The sequence below is a fragment of the Jaculus jaculus genome, chromosome 17 (assembly GCF_020740685.1).
Source record: "Jaculus jaculus isolate mJacJac1 chromosome 17, mJacJac1.mat.Y.cur, whole genome shotgun sequence".
NCBI classification, from domain to species: domain Eukaryota; kingdom Metazoa; phylum Chordata; class Mammalia; order Rodentia; family Dipodidae; genus Jaculus; species Jaculus jaculus.
Window position 1 is genome coordinate 65,075,483 of NC_059118.1, and position 18,111 is coordinate 65,093,593.

The window sequence follows — 18,111 nt, forward strand, 5'->3', positions numbered from 1 at the left end:
GTGGCACGTATGCATACATTCCTACCCATATGTAATTCCCAAGGCCACTCAGACTGAGCCTCCCATGGCACCTAAGCGACAGTCTAGTTTACTCTGCCCGGGAGGGGTGTGCTCCGCTGTGGTAAGCTGTAATTGCGTGTGTGCACCTCTGGGTCCAGCACAATGCTTCATCCAGGTGACCTCAGTTCTCTCATGGGTTTAAAAAGAGTCACTAATTTTCAGTTTGTTTGCTTGTTTTTCTGCTTTTTTCCTATTGCAAGGACAGAAACATGGACTTCCCTGCTCTCCATGTGTGGTCTCACTAAATTTTTGGCTGATTAATTCGTTGTTTTTTAGTTTCATTGTTGTCCATGTTTGCAATTTCCAAAATAGGGCTTTGTCTCATGAGTCTGCACCCAACATGCTATTCATGATGCTGCTTACATTCGACACACACAGGTTTAGAGAAATTGCTACATGCTATTCATGATGCTGCTTACATCCAACACACACAAAGGTTTAGGGAAATTGCTAACCCTCCTACAGGCCAGCGAATCTTACCCACTATAGCTGGCATTTAAAATCTCTCTGGCTGTTCCAACTACAGCAAACCTTTCCTTATAAATAACTTCTAAAACCAGATGCCAGCCAACAGGAATATGGCTCCATTAGTCAGCTGAGACTGCCAGTTAAGCATCTGGCCAGCAGCCAGCAGCCTCTCCCTAGCGCAGCCCTGGCAGCAGGACAGGACGAGTGGCCGCAGTGCACGCTGCCCTCCCTCCGCCAGAGCTCACCGCGGACGGCCTGCGAGGGAGCAGCAGGGAAATTACCTCACTCGAATGAAGCGGTTTCCTAGAAGGTCGTTTATCATAGACATTTGGCTCTGAACATGCATGTATAATGAGCCCTTCCCATTTGCCAGGTAATCTGGTGCCTCTTCCTTTCTTCTTTAAAATAAAAATCTACACTTCAGAAATAAAATGAGGAGAAAAAATACCTTCAAAGCATCATGCCAACAACAGACAAAACTTTAGGAAATGCATGTCTCACGGCTGGTATCCTTCTTGGAAAAGACAGAGTAGTGATCTTACTTCACTGCAAATAGTTCATATTAAGATCTTGCTGCTTTTCCAAGTCTGGGAATGTCTTCCAGATCATGGATTTGTCTTATCTGTGTATGTATGTGTCATGCGTGTGTGTGAATGTGGAGACCACAGGTCCGTTTGGAAGCTCTTCATTTATCACTTTCCACACTGCTCTCAAGACAAGGTCCTACTGAGACCAGAACTCATCCAAGCAAGCCAGCCAAGCCTGGGGACCCTCCTGTCTCTGCCACCACAGCACTGGGTGTATCTGGGCCCCAGGGCTCTGAGCTCAGGTGTGCGTTCTTGCGCGGCACTAGCAGTACCAACTCTACGCCACCCCCACAGCCCAAGCTGGGTTTTTATAATTTCTCTTTGCTCCTTTTCTGTCTACCATCAAATAACATTCCGATGATTGGGGCTTCCAAACTAACTCCTTCACCTCAATAAATCTATAATGAATTTCATTACATCAATTTCTGACTTCAGAAACAGATTCATGGCAAAAGACCAAAATGGCACACACAGAGTTTTGCTTCACTATGGGCATCTGCAGACGTGGCCTGCCAGAAAGGATGTGGGGGAAAAACCCTAGTGATGGGGAAAGTCGCTGCATACCCAGAGAAAAGCTCTCTTTGACATTGCCTGCTGATATTAAAATTGACTTTGTGTCGGTCAATCATAAAAACAGACAGAAGATACCCTAAGATGTTACTTACTCTAAGTGATTATTCCTAAAATGCAAGAACACAAAACCTCCCTTACAAAAAGGTTCCTGAAAGAAACCACGTCACAAAGCCAAGAGTCTACAAACAAAACCTAGAACCAACGCTCTCTTACCACAATGCTCCTGCTTTATAAATTCACATTTCATGTTAGATTTTCTCAAAATTGAATATAACTGAACTTTTTTGTTTTTTATAGGAGGTATATCTTTCTCAAATGATTCCAGATTACTATGTAAAATTTGACCCACATTCCTCAAAAAGCTTTTCAGGCTAAAGTAATATAAATATTCAACTCAAATTGTATGAGACAGCAATAAAACGTGTACTTCCTCAATCTCGTTCCTCTCTACCCTCCTCTTCTCTTTCCCATCATGCCTCCCTCCAAACAGGACCTCTGTGGATCGCAAGTCTGAGCTGAGAATAAGTGACTATTGTGCACTTAGCCTCAAACAGGGTATTGAAGGCACCCCCTAAAACTCACAGGCAGGCTAGCCAGGGATGGGGCAGAAAGAACACAGGAGAAGGAGGATGACTCTAATACACTGTCTTTTGGATATGGCATGAACCTTACACTCATGACTTCACAGCAGCTGTAGTTTCCTGCATATTGAGCCTGTCAGCACATTACAATTGATGGGGAGAATACATGAGGCCCCACACCTCCCAAGTAGCTAATGGCAGGTAGCAGTCGCTGGGAAAGGGAAGGCTGGATCACCAGTGGCATAGCCAGTGGCAAAGTGCCCATTCTATAAAAAATAACCCTTTACTAATCACCATGCAAGCAACCCTCATTTTATTCATTTAAAAAAAAAAGAGTATGAAGGTTAAGATGATGATTAACAGAGAAGTAAGGTGTTAATGGGAAAAGGATAAGAGATTAGATTAAAAATATACTCTAAACATGTATGAAAATATAAAATATTAGTAATTTTTTTAAAAAGGTCATCAGGTGGACATGAAGCGCACTGAGTGGAAGAGCACTCATATCTGGTACTGGAAACCAAGTCATAACCCCATTGTCAGGAAACTCATAGACTTCAAAGAGAAGCCCTCTGGGGAACACGAGTGGGCTTGCACACCAAAAAGTCCCTCAAATAACTTTGCTCATCTCCTGCTCTAATTCTTGGTTGGAGAATCTATTTTATTTTACAGAAAGCAGAGAAAGTGAAGGAGAAACCAAGATCCATCAATAAGACAAAGAGAGCTATCTACCTCAAGACATGCCACCTCTACCACATCTGCCAGGGCCTAGGAGAAACTGCAGAGGAAGTAGCGACATGAATACTGCTCTTACTGCTGGCCTGACAACCAGGGTGATGGTGACAGACATGGTGATCAATCAACCCATCAAAGCAGAAATCCAGAGGCCACAGAGAACTCAACACTAAATCAGACTGCCAACAGGCCTGCCAAAGAGGGGGCAGAAAGACTGTAAGAGATACAGAATAGGTAGGGATACCCTCAGACATGGTCTCCCTGTCCCCCATCCCACAAGACTGGCAGAGGTCTTCATGACCCCACAGTGGACACAATAACCCCAATGAGGAGGGTCCTAGAGAAATGGGAGCAGGGGCAAGAGGATAAGAGTATAAACTGTTATAATATAGATACATACATACATACATACATACATATATATATATATACATATATATATATTTATATATATGTGTGTGTATATATATATATATATATTGCAAAATAAATTATTTAAGGAAATAATTCATGAGGGCCAGGGAGTTGGTTCAGTAGAAAATCACTTGCCCTACAAGCATGAGGACCTAAGTTCAGATCCCACAGTGCCCGGAAGGCTGGAAACTGCAGTGCTAACATCTCCAGTGTAACATGCTGAGGGGAGAAAGGAAGTGAGCAGAGATGGGAGAACTGCCTGGAGGCTTCTGGGTCATCCAGCCTGACAAAAGCAGGACAAGACCCTGCCTGAAACATGGCGGAAGGTGAGGAGGACACGCAAAGTGTCTTCTACTCCACGTGCACAGCATGGAATGCGCACGGCCTTATTCACACGCATGCATGAGCGTAGGCGCATGCACAAACACACACACATCATATACAACACCAAAAACAACCCTGCCTGCCACCCGCTGACCAGCCCCACACTCACGTGTCACCCTCACCCTGCCTGCCACCCGCTGACCAGCCCACACTCACGTGTCACCTCACCCTGCCTGCCACCCGCTGACCAGCGCACACTCACGTGTCACCTCACCCTGCCTGCCACCCGCTGACCAGCGCACACTCATGTGTCACCTCACCCTGCCTGCCACCCGCTGACCAGCCCACACTCACATGTCACCCTCACCCTGCCTGCCACCCGCTGACCAGCGCACACTCACGTGTCACCTCACCCTGCCTGCCACCCACTGACCAGCCCACACTCACATGTCACCCTCACCCTGCCTGCCACCCGCTGACCAGCGCACACTCACGTGTCACCTCACCCTGCCTGCCACCCACTGACCAGCCCACACTCACGTGTCACCCTCACCCTGCCTGCCACCCGCTGACCAGCCCACACTCACATGTCACCTCACCCTGCCTGCCACCCGCTGACCAGCGCACACTCACGTGTCACCTCACCCTGCCTGACACCCGCTGACCAGCCCACACTCACGTGTCACCTCACCCTGCCTGACACCCGCTGACCAGCCCACACTCACGTGTCACCTCACCCTGCCTGCCACCCGCTGACCAGCCCACACTCACGTGTCACCTCACCCTGCCTGCCACCCACTGACCAGCCCACACTCATGTGTCACCTCACCCTGCCTGCCACCCGCTGACCAGCCCCACACTCACGTGCCACCCTCACCCCCCACCATCCAGCCCCTCTGATCATCCCTGAGTCATGGCTTCAGTGCCTCGAGGACCCAGTTGCCTCTCTGCATCCTTACTGGGACTCCCTCATCCACCACCCCATCTTCAAGCAGTCTATACTGACCTCAGGCCCTATAGTCTTCCTTAGTCTGTTAATCCATTGCAATCACCTGATCATCTTACTTTCAAGGTCTGTCCCCTGGGAGCTGACTCCATGGTTAAAGGTGCTGCCTCCTGACCTGCTGGCCAGTTCCCAGCACCTCACATGGGCTGTAGGGATTCAACTTCCAGTTCGCTTGCTTGTACGTCAAGCACTCTGCCTGCTGAGCCATCTCCACAGCCCAGGAAACGAATCTGTAGTGCGTTTTAACTTTTTCACTATTATGTGTGTATATGGGCGCACGTGTGGAGGACTGAGGACAACCTCTGGGTGTTGTCCTCTCCTTCCTTCTTGGAGACAGGGTCTCTCAGTTGCTGCATGCTGGGACAGAAGTACTTGCCTGTAATCCTAATGCGAGGGAGACAAAAAAAAAAAAAAAAGGTACAACCCTAGGGCTACGGGTTTGCCAGCTAGCAAGTTTTGTACAACGGGTGAGCTCCAGGCTCAGTGAGACCCTGTGTTAAAAAATTAGGTGAAAATTGCATCAAAAAAAAATAAAGTACCTTGGAATAAACCTAACAAAGGAAGTAAAGAATCTCTACAATGAGAACTTTAAAACACTCAAGCGAGAAATTGCAGAAGACACTAGAAAGTGGAGAAACATCCCTTGTTCCTGGATTGGAAGAATCAATATTGTGAAAATGGCAATCTTACCTAAAGCAATCTATACATTTAATGCAATCCCTATCAAAATTCCAAAAGCATTCTTCATGGAAATAGAAAAAACAATCCAAAAATTCATTTGGAATCACAAAAAAAATTCGAATATCTAAAATAATACTGAGCAACAAAAATAAGGCTGGTGGTATCACCATACCTGATTTTAATCTATACTACAGAGCCATAGTAACAAAAGCAGCATGGTACTGGCACAAAAACAGACATGTAGATCAGTGGAACAGAATAGAGGACCCAGATGTAAGTCCAGGTAGCTACAGCCACCTGATATTTGATAAAAATGCCAAAAATACTCATTGGAGAAAAGACAGCCTCTTCAGCAAATGGTGTTGGGAAAACTGGATATATATCTGCAGAAGGATGAAAATAGATTCTTCTCTCTCGCCATGCACAAGAATTAAGTCCAAATGGATTAAAGATCTTAACATCAGACCTGAAACTCTGAAACTGCTACAGGAAAAAGTAGGGAAAACCCTTCAACATATTGGTCTTGGCCAAGATTTTCCGAATACAACCCCAATTGCTCAGGCAATAAAACCACAGATTAATCACTGGGACTTCATGAAATTACAAAGATTTTGCACTGCAAAGGACACAGTGAAAAAAGCAAAGAGGCAACCTACAGAATAGGAAAAAGTCTTTGCCAGCTATATATCTGATAGAGGGTTAATATCTAGGACATACAAAGAACTCAAAAGTTAAATAAAGAATCAAGCCAATCAAAACATGGGCTATGGAGCTAAATAGAGCATTCTCAAAGGAAGAAATATGAATGGCATATGAGCATCTAAAAAAAAGTTCTACATCCCTAGTCATCAGGGAAATGCAGATTAAAACTACACTGAGATTCCATCTCACTCCTGTCAGATTGGCCACCATCATGAAAACAAATGATCATAAATGTTGGCAAGGATGTGGAAAAACAGGAACCCTTCTACACTGCTGGTGGGAATGCAGTCTGGTCCAGCCATTGTGGAAATCAGTGTGGAGGTTCCTAAAACAGCTAAAGATTGATCTACCATATGACCCAGCTATAGCACTCCTAGGCATACATCCTAAGGACTCATCTCATTTCCTTAGAAGTACGTGCTCAACCATGTTTATCGCTGCTCAATTTATAATAGCTGGGAAATAGAACCAGCCTAGATGTCCCTCAACTGATGAGTGGATAATGAAGATGTGGCACATTTATACAATGGAGTTCTACTCAGCGGTAAAGAAAAACAAAGTTATGAAATTTGCAGAAAAATGGATGGACCTGGAAAGGATTATACTAAGTGAGGTCACCCAGGCCCAGAAAGCCAAGCGCCACATGTTCTCTCTCATATGTGGATACTAGCTACAGATGATTGGGCTTCTGCATGAGAATGAAAATACTTAGTACCAGAGGCCAGTAAGTTAAAAAGGAGACATACAGGGAAGAGAAAGGAAGGGAGGAGGATACTTAATAGGTTGATATTGTATATATGTAAGTACAATGATTGAGATGGGGAGGTAATATGATGGAGAATGGAATTTCAAAGGGGAAAGTGTGGCAGGGGGAGCAAGGGAATTACCATAGGATTTTTTTTTTAATCATGGAAAATGCTAATAAATTTTTTTTAAAGCAAAAAAAAAAAAAAAAAAAAAACAAACGGTGAACAAGACTGAAGAAGGACAGTCAGCATTGATCACTGGCCTACACACACAAATGTATACACACACATACACAGCCCAGAGAAACGGAGAAACATCTTCTGGCTAAAATGTGCTTAGAATAATGCATGAGCTCTTTGTAACCTGCCCCAGACAGTCCCACGTTTAGATACACACTGAAATCTAGGAAGGCTTTCTACCTTGAAGCGCTCTGGGACAGACTACACACCAAAAGGATGTCTGGAAATGGGAGACAAGCAACAGTATTTTTTAATGTTTTTGTTTTGTTTTGTTTTGTTTTTTGTTTTGTTTTATAAGGCAGGGTCTCACTCTAGCCCAAGATGACCTGGAATTCACTATGTAGTCTACGGCAGGCCTCAAACTCACAGCAATCCTCCTACCTCAGCTCCTAAGTGCAGCGATTAAAGGTGTGTGTCACCATGCCTGGCTTAAATTTTTTCTTCTACCTCCAGCATGTGAAACCTGAGCCTGTGAGGGGCATTTCAAATTCAAACCAGAACACGAAAGTGGGCTCTTGGGCCTCTGCCAATAAGATTGCTTGATTGCAACCACCTTTCCAACACACTCGTGTACATCTAACCTTTCCAGAATCTTTGAATTTGAACCGCCCGCCACAGCTGTGTGCCTCCTGGCACCTGCCCTTCCCCTGCTGCGTCACTGAGCACACAGTGTAGGCTGCTTACTGGCCGGGCGGCATGCGCGTGACAAAGCTCGGCTGTCCGACACTGGGTCTCCAGCTCCTGCTCCACCGCGTTTTGCAGACTGGCATCTTTCTTAATGTTTGTATTTGAACCCAGCTTGGGCGCTCAAGATTGATATCTGGAACTGTGGCCTTGATACAATTTTTTTAGAGAAAAGCATAGAACAGAAGGCAAGAACAGACAGCTCCATATTTCCTCACACACCGAGAATAACCCCATTTTCAAACCCTCCTCAGTGAGCACATCCCCAGCAGCTAAAGACAAGCCACATCTCTGAAGCTTGGATGTTCCCTGCCTTTCCTGCTGTCTAACTCTCAATATTCTGTACCATTGCTAACACCTTTTGTAGGTTGGCAATATTATCTTCAAGTGTCAAACACTAAATCCTTGGATAATGAAGTCAATTCCCAGTTTCTTTCTCAGGGTTGTCATGAAACTTCAGTGAGAGTCTATGACAAACTTATGAACCACAAGCATAAGTTCTGAGACTTATTGGAGATTGGTCATAAGGAAAGCCCAGCAAGAATCCTCATTGGAAGTTTTATATGTTGATTTCTGGGGATAAAGGACTATATGAATGAAACTTTCATCCTTTTAAATTAAAGACATACTCAGAAAAATTATAGTTCATTCAAAATTTACATTGATTCCAGAAGATGGTCCCAAGTTACTTGCTTTTTTCTAAATTATCTACAAGTTTTAGATACTGTACATATATGAAAACCTTATTAGCTGACAAGAAGCTTTATGCACCTAAATTTGGCTTATGGATGAATATGTTTGTGTGACAAAAATAAAACCTATGAGTATTCAAAAGATTCTTAAAGTACAGCAAGCTGTTTAAGTTGAGTTGTGCCCCAAACAAATGCGCAATGAACAAATTCTCATGGGCCATAATGGGTGTCAGTGGGAACTGGAAAGATCTTACAGTTACATAAGAGGGCAATCTGGGTCACTATTTGTAAGTTATTCCTTTTTTTGTTGTTGTTTTGTTTTGTTTTGAGGTAGGGTCTCACTGTAGCCCAGGCTAACCTGGAATTCACTATGTAGTCTCAGGGTGGCCTTGAATTCACAGTGATCCTCCTACCTCTGCCTCCCGAGTATTGGGATTAAAGGCGTGTGCCACCACACCCGGCTTACAGTTCATTCTTAATAATAAGATGCTGACAAAAACCTCTTGTCACCATCCTTACAAACTATATTCTTTACACAAATAGATGAGAGGTATATAACTTTCTTAGCTAATTCAATCACACAGGTTAAAAACCTCAGCGGGGGAGATGGAAGAAGGAGCTGTAGAGATGGCTTAGACATCAAGCGCTTCTTGTGCAAGCACGAGGGCCTGAGCTTGGGCCCGCAGCCCTCACACACAGGAGGGTCCCTGGGACCTGCTGGTCAGGCAGTCCTGCTGCATCAAGGAGCTCCAGACCCAGGGAAAGACCCTCTCTCAAGAAATCAGAGGGATGGGCTGGAGAGATGGCGTAGCGGTTAAGCGCTTACCTGTGAAGCCTAAGGACCCTGGTTCGAGGCTCGGTTCCCCAGGACCCATGTTAGCCAGATGCACAAGGGGGCGCACGCGTCTGGAGTTCATTTGCAGAGGCTGGAAGCCCTGGTGCGCCCATTCTCTCTCTCCCCCTCTATCTGTCTTTCTCTCTGTGCCTGTCGCTCTCAAATAAATAAATAAAATTTTTTTTTTAAATGCTGTATAAGAAATCAGAGGGAGACAAAATAGGAAAGACACCCAACACTGACCCCTGGCCTCCAGTCTCAGGTACACATGTGCATGTTACCCGCCCATATGAGCACAGACCTCACTGAGGAGTCCAGGTTTCAGAGCAGGGTCACCTACACAAGGAGGCCGCTGTCTTTAGTAGGGTTGCTCAGAGTCCAGCAGCAGCTCAGTCAACAAAGAAAATGGCGGGTAGGAAGCCCCGTTTACCAGAGCTGTGGCAGTGCGCACCTTGATGCGTGAAGTGGAGGGAAGATGAAGGCCTGGGCCTCCCGCTCAGGAGAGATGCTGAGAGCGCAGCTCAGGGCCCAAGTCTCGCCTGGCCAGCAAGCACAAGACCCTGGGCCTCGCCTCCACATGCGCAGATAGACAGACAGACCCCAGCCTTTACATGTGCATATGCACACACACATACAAACAAAACCACCACCTCCATCTCTGCTTTCATCCCCTCTCCCAAAAATAGTTCTCTGGAAGCCAATGTGGTAGTGGGGAGGAAGCCCACGCAAGTGCTATTAAACCTCTCAGTGTAACAAGTCTTCTATGTTGTGACACACACACTTACGCAGTACACCTCCCTTTTCATTTAATGATAGCATGGTTTGTAATCCATTCTTCAGTGGCAAATCCAGGCCATCCTCACTGCTAATGGACCAAGGCTTTGCTAGGCATGCTGTTTCTGGAGGTTTGCTAGGACAGACCTTCGTAAGTGTAAACACAGCCCGGCTCATTAGCCGTAAGGTTACAGGGGAAAGTGCATGTATATTTATTTGGTGTTGCTCAATTCCACAATACTTTCATTAACTCACTGAAAGTAACTTTGTGCAGAGCTGGGCATGGTGGCACACACCTTTAACTCCAGCACGTGGTAGGCAGAGGAAGGAGGATCGCTGTGAGTTCAAGGCCACCCTGAGATGACATAGTGAATTCCAGGTCAGCCTGGGCTACAGTGAGCCCCTACCTCAAAAAGCCAATAATAATAATAACAATAATAATAACTTTGTGGAGCCCTAATATTTCTATACTTTCATTATCTTGTAGTGACTTTCAATAAAAACAAAGGCCTCTATCTGTGAATATAATGTTTTGGTGTTGAGTTTATTTGCCCAGACTCTCATCAGCACTTGGAAGTTTATTCACTAAGCTGGTCAAAAATGATGTCTTCTTCATACTTTTGACCGCACATCTCCATTTGCTGTTTTGCCACAGCACATCCGTTGCAGTGACAGCTTTTTCATTAATTGTTTTTATGAACCTGTAAACACACTGTGTATAGATATTTGTATGGTATGTGTGCGTTGTGCACAGTGTTCACAGGTGCACACGCATGTACACGTGTGTGACTGGAGACCAGAGGTTGACATCACGGGTCCTCCACTTTCTCTCCATTATATGCTGAGATAGGGTCTCTTTGAACCCAGGGTTCACCCACTGGCTAGCTAGCCAGCTTGCCCCAGTGATTCCCAATCTCCACCTCTGGAGTGCTGGGATTACGGGAAAGCACCAAGCCTACTCAGCACTTATGTGGGTGCCGGGGTCCAAATTCCAGTCCTCACACAGGCGCCTTTGTCCACGAGCCATCGCCCCACCCTCTGAGCTCTTTGAAAACTGTTACTAACTGTTCTTCCTAGATCATGCATGTTCCAAATTCACTGTCAATTTGTGAGTGAATATTTGACAATAATTATAGATTTCTTTCTTTACAGAATAAGCTTACAATGATTATTGTATAACCTGTGCGCCTTATGTCCGGCTTACCATGAGATCTGCCCCATTCCCAAGTTACAAATAAACTCACCTGTGCTGTCTTAGCAAATTTTACTTTAAGTCTTTTTTTCTAGAATTCACTAAAGTATAAAGAATAAAATGGAAATAACGTTTTCCCTAACATTTAAATTGTGAGGAAATAAAGAATTTTCTACAGTTGATTTGAAAACATCAAATTACCATTATCTAATCTTAAGTCAATTTTAAGTTTATTTATGGACATTTCATAGATCTGTTTCCATTTATCCCTGTTTATTTTTCTGTTAAAAAAAAAAAAAGCTTCAATCATGTAAGCCCACCATTTAAATTATGTAGCTTTACAATTAATCTAACCCTGGTAAAGTTAGTAGCTCCCAAACTACCACCTTCACAATGTCCTAGGTATCCTGTTTTTTATAAATCTCTTTTCACAAGAATTGCATTAGATGTTCTTCTATTCTTTGAGTTTGAGTTATAGTCATTTTGTAGACTAATTTGCACAGAAGTAGTACTTTTCAACAGAGTGATTATATAATACCAAGTATCAAAAACTAATTTACACAGCAGTAGTATTTTCAACACAAAGTGTTACAAATGATACCGAGAATGCTAGTAGCAAGAGTGAGTACAAAGAACCATGGCCACTGTGATGCTACTCCATATGTAAGCTCATGATCCAAGCTTCCTGTATTGAACAAACACATCAGCCTGCCACAGACTGGAAAGAAAACGCATGGTCCTTCACAGATGGTCTAAGAAGCACAGACAAAACGCCCACCCTTCAGTTCTTTGTCATGACAGACGCAGGACTTAACCCTCTGCAGCCCCGGACTCCTTCCTGCCCCTGGGACCTCATGCGGTCCCTTTGCATCAACATCCAGAAGCCTTGGCCTGGCTTCTCATTCAAAGACAGCATTTTTCTGTCCTGAGGTCTTTGGCATGGGTATTGTCTTGGCCAGGTATGGCCAGCCCAGTGTAAACACTCAATCAACTGGGGAAAGAATGGGAGGACTGTGTAGCCTTTCACTTCCAGAAAGAAAAAGAAGCTCTCACACCCATTTCCCATGCCCAGCTGGCTGTTTTTCTTTTTGAAGAGTTGTTTATTTCACAAGCTTAAAAGTCTCACACACTCCCTTTGCTCATCAGAAACCTCCATAGAAACTGCAAAAGGCTACAAAGTCAAGCTGAAACAGTAGCATGGTGAGAAGCATGCAAGCCCCCCTCTACTCTGTGAGGCTCTCGCCCACTGAGATGCCAGGGCAGGGAACATGCTTGCTATAAGCTCACTCAAGAGCAGGGTGCCAGGGACCACGCATGCCTACCCCACATCCACCGGTGTTTAGCCAGATGCCACTTGTCAGTACTTTTTCTAACCACCAGTCTGTGGGACGGACGGGCAACTGATAGGTCAGAAAATCAAGCAGTTCATCAACGCGGGATGAAATGCGCAAACGCACTACTGAGCAAGGAAACTCAAAATGCAATAACATACTTGCCTATCACGTTAACAAAGTTAAACAGCCACAGCATAACCTACATGTTGTGCATGAATAGTTTCATATATCCAGCACTGATTCTGTTGAATCATCCAGGTATGTGTGTAAGTAAACATCAAGATGCTTAATTGTTTTTACTATTGCCATTTGTTTCTACTCTAGGCAAAAAATCCAAATACGTGTCAAGTTTTATGCACAAGATTCCACAGAGGCTCATTCACAACCAGGAATATTCCAGAGCAGTTTCCGGGAAAGCCTCTGGAAGGAAGACAGCCTTGCCACTGCTGACTGAGACTGACAGCCAGACAGTCCTGGTTTACACGGGTGGTGCATAGCCCCTGAGGAAAAGAGGGCTGAGCCACAGGCCCAGATGTGGAAAATGTTCAGTTAATATTTTACCAAGTGCCCCTCACTAGGCAATGACACCTCTACAAAAAGACATTAAATAATAGCAAAGAATGCATGTATTATTTTTGATGTATAATTTTCTTAACCAATTAAAACACATGGAAATTAGAAAAAGAATGAGAGAAAATTAAAAATGTTCTAAATAGTTTGCATTCAGCTTAAGGACAGGTGTAAGTTATTTTTCATCTTTCAGTGTTTTCTGATTCTTCTGCATAGTTCTTTTCTTGTATTTTCAAGACAAAGCAAAGCCGAAGGGTGCAAATGCCAGAGACAGGAAAGATGGCTCATGGGGCAAAAGTACTTGATGCAACAATGGGGGCTTGAGAGGGTCTGAGACCACCTGAATTTGAGTCTCCAGGACCCATATAAACAGCTGGGGGTCACCACGCATGTCTGTATCCCCAGTCCTATGGGAGCAAAAACTGGAGAATGGAATCACTGGAGCTCAAGAGGAACCACAGCTCCGCACTCACAGAGACTCTGGCTCAAGTAAACACATACAGATGAGTGACAAGAGAAAAAACACCCAACCTTCTCCTCTAGCCTCTGTGACTGTGAGTGGGTCTGCACACACACGTGCATATGCCCCCCACACACATGCATTTTAGAAAGGTGTCAACTTCACATGCTGTAGCAGAATGTCTACCAAGCGCCAGGCTGCAAGAGGCCAGTTGTCTACATGGAGAAGACGTACTACCTGCTATGCACAGAAAGCTGTGAGGCTCAAGTTTTAAAGAAGCAGAGGGAAATCATGATTTCTGCTAGTCTAGAGGGAGATGAGTAAGTGCAAGGTCTCCCAGGAGGAAAATGGGGGCACACTGGAGGAGACTTGGGGCTTATACACCCCCGCACCATGCATAAAATAAGCTGTTCAGTCCAACCAGCGACACACACTCTAACCCAAAGTTACAGAAACTAGTAAAAGCCTTCTGAAATATAAATACCTATCAAGTCCTACCTGATCAGCCAGCAGCAGTAACTACTGGCAGCTGAGGAGATCACCATCAGTTTCCAGGGGTCTCAGGCCACCATAGGATGATCAGTTCCTGGTCGTCTACAAATCATTCAACTCCCAGGATAGACATCACACTGGCTGTTAGCGAGCCAGTGCACTGCTAATTCCCTCACTTTGTGTTCTAAGTCCCTTCATTTGACAAGCTCCAAGAATACTCGCCTTCCTATTAATGTGTTTCTTTTCAGAATTGCAATTGCCTGGCTGAATGTGTGTATCACACTGGGGGTCAGGGGTCATGGAAGGAAAGGGGGTAAAACAACACACAACAGAGATAATATTAAAGTTTGGTCCAAAGTGAATGTTCCCTTGACAACCTTAAAACTCTTCTCTGGGCATGTGAGTCAGAATGGTTTTAGGGCTGGAGAGATGGGTTAGTGGTTAAAGTGCTTGCCTGCAAAGCCAAAGGACCCTGGTTTGGTTCCCCAGGGCCCATGTAAGCCAGACACACAATGTGGTACATGCATCTGGAGTTCGTTTGCAGTGACTACAAGCCATGATGTGCATATTCTCTCTCTCCCTCTCTCCTCTCTCAAAAAAAATATGAAAATACATAAAAAAGAATGGTTTCACAATTGTGGAAATTGCACACTCAAATCATGAACTACATCTAACACTGCACATTCTCTCTTTCTAAACAAGTGTTGTTATTCAAACCTGAAAACAATGCAAAGAAGTAATATTGTATGGAACTGAATTTTGATCCTGTACCATCTCTTGGCTTCAGTACAAGTCTCCAAGCCTGTGTCACTCCAAACCTCTCTATACCTGAGTGCACTGAAACCTCAATTTCTCAATGCATGTCTACTCAGTGAAAAGAGGCAAGTGTGGCCAAAGAGCAAAATCCACACACTAATCTGCAAAGAATGCCAAGAGGGCCAACTCGCCCAGCATGGTGAAAAGAGTCATGCTAGGCTAGGACTCAAAAGACCCTCCTTGGAGTTCTGGGTCACAAACATCAGTATGACCGCAGGGAAGTCACTTCCCCTGGGCTCATCAGGAGGTCCCATCAGAGGATGTGGAAGATTACCTCCAGAAGTCAAGTCTTCTCAGGTGTCACCTTCTGTGATGGTTAATCCTCACTGTCAATTTGGTTGGATTTTGAATCACCATGGAAACATATCTCTGGGTATTTCCAGAAAGGTTTGCAGGAGAGAGGAGGCCCACACCGAATGTGGATGGCGTCACTCCATAAGCTGGAGTTCTAGGCTGCATAAGAAAGAGAGCATGCTATGCGCTAGTTCCATGACTGCAGATGTGATGTGACCAGCCACCTCACCCTCCTGACACTGTGCTTTCCCTACCACGATGCACTGGATCACCCCAAACTGCAAAGCAAAATAAGCCCTTCCCTCCCTGAGATGCTTCTTGATGGGCAGTGGGCCACAGCACTGGCAGAATTACGGCATCCCCCCCAAACTCCTCTACTGACCCTCCTGTGACACCTGTGGAGACTTCCCACGTAAGCACGGAGCTCCAGATCTGCCAGCTGACCACGGATCAGGAGGACGAAATACTCCCTTCCCTCAGTCACGAGACATAAAGCCAACACAAATACACACACACACAACACTGCACGACAAGACAGCATAGAAGACGGGTATGAAGTTAGTTATTTTAAAAGCCACAGTCCTGGGCTGGAAGACAGAACAGTGGCAAAGCCCTTACAGTGCAAGCAAGAGCACCTGGGCTTAGATCCCCAAATACAACGTAAAGCCCAACATGCAAAAGTCATTGGCAGTCCCAGTGCACCCATGGCAAGAAGGGAGATGGACACAGGAGAATTTTCCAGAAATTTGTGGGCTAGCTATCTGGTAAACACCACAGAGAACAGTAACAAGAATAAAACCTTACCTCAAAGAGATGGGAGGCAAAGGCCACACTCACATGTGTGGACACACACACATGCACGTCTGCTTCATGGCAGGGAGGAACACTGAAGGAAACTGCAATGACAATGGTCCTAACAAACTGCTAATCAAAATGCCCCTTCCATGTGCCCAAGAATCCCTCAAAATCCTTCAAAATGTCCCTCCCACATGCCAGGGAATAACTTCAAAAAAACCTTGTCATCATGAGCCCTCCAGGAGGCAATCAAAGCAGTGTCCCAACCTGGCGAGAAGCGCTGTCTGCTAAGCTCAGCCAGCAGTCTCCTGAGCACAAGCCCCAGCACCGCCGCCTCTCAAGGCCCTGCCAACCCCCTTTGGCCACCAGCTTCACCTGTAGATCAAAGGCATTCCAAAGAAGTAGAGAGCCACTAAGCACCTGGCGACAACTAAATGTTCTTGTCAAGTCATCTATGTCCACTATTTAAAAGTTCAAAGTGCAGGGGATCAAAAAACATATATATAACCAGGTATTCAGGAATCTCACAGATAGAACATTTGGACCTCTTTCTAATTATATGCATGCATATGCGCACGCACACACACACACACACACACACACGGTTAACATATTTTTCATCCAAGGATTCAAGCATCTATGGGTCAAAAACAGATAAAAATAAACCTGAATTGTCCCAAATATGCACAGACTGTCTTATTTCTTAAGCAATGCAATGTAATGATCACGTTGTCAGCATTCACACTGTGTTAGGTATCAAGAGTTAGTGAGCAATGGATTAAGGTATGCCAGAATAGGAACTGCACCATGTTATGTATGAGATGAGCAAACCTGGGCACGCTGGTGTTTGCAGGGGTCCTGGAATCGATTTCCCAGTGACCGATGTTTGCTCTGACTCCATCAAGAACGAGGTGGGAATGGACAGGAACATCTTTGTTCTCACCTACTCAATTCTATCAGTTTCTGCCACTAGTAAAGTCTCTGAGGCATATGCTGCAAAAAGGCCACTATGAATCACACATTCTTTCTTCTGCAGTGGCAGACAGGGCTCTTTATACACACAGGGGCTCCCTGGGGCTCTAAGGTGTTAACTAAGTCCATGACTTACAGTACCCAGAACTAAATAACATAAATATAAATACATGCTCCATAAAGACAGGAAAGCAATTTTCTAACACAAATTTAAAAAGAAAAAAAACATGACAGATATCATTCTTATGTGAGGAAAATAGTCCAACAATCTCAGCTAAATAAAGACACCATAGAGAAGACATTTTATGACTTTCATCATGGTAAAATTCTTAAGGCCAAAGAGTAAGATATTAGAGAGAAATCACAAGCAATCAGAGCAAACTTCCCATACCTTGGCCATATATTAAGACCCTAGCTTCTTTAAAATCTCAGTAGCCCAGCACATTTCAGAGCCACACTGGAGAGCGGATCCTCGAAGAGCGCTGAGGACAGAGCAGCGCCGGGTTCTCTTGCTTAAATGCAGCTCTGATGAGGCCGCACCCAGCAGGCCTCTCAGTCTGCATCTCCCCAGGACGGAGGGCCTCTCTGGCCGCAGTATGACAGGCACGGGAGACAACCTGGGACATAAACACACTGGTCCAGTGCGCCCGTACCACACTGTGTTCAGAAAGCATAAGGCCAAGCCACCAGGATTGGTGGCACACGCCTTTAATCCCCGCACTCAGGAGGCAGAGGTAGAGTTCGAGGCCACCCTGTGACTCTGTAGTGAATTCCAGGTCAGCCTGGGCCAGAGTGAGACCCTACCTCAGAAAACCAAAATAAAAGAAAGAAAGAAAGCACAAGGCCTCTTGTGCTTCTTGGAAGGAGAACCAAGACTCTCTTAATAAAATATATGCTCCCCTCCAGGCATCCCCAGCTTAAATCAGCTTTAGATATTTTTCTTAGTGTCATTCAAAAGCAAATTTCTGACAGAGATGGCTAGATGGGGCTGTTTTAAAACTCAATTGGAATCTTATTCAAAGGGTTTGAAGACAAAAGTTAACCCCAAAACTTAAGAAGAAAATCAAACATATTGTAGACATTT

The 18,111-nt window shown here is 44.8% G+C and overlaps 1 protein-coding gene across 1 annotated transcript in view; it reads right to left on the reverse strand.

Moving 5' to 3' along the window:
* The window catches only part of Fars2 (phenylalanyl-tRNA synthetase 2, mitochondrial), a 459,371-nt gene that overhangs the window by 407,323 nt on the left and 33,937 nt on the right, over positions 1 to 18,111 (reverse strand). The gene's annotated exons all lie outside the window — the stretch shown is intronic.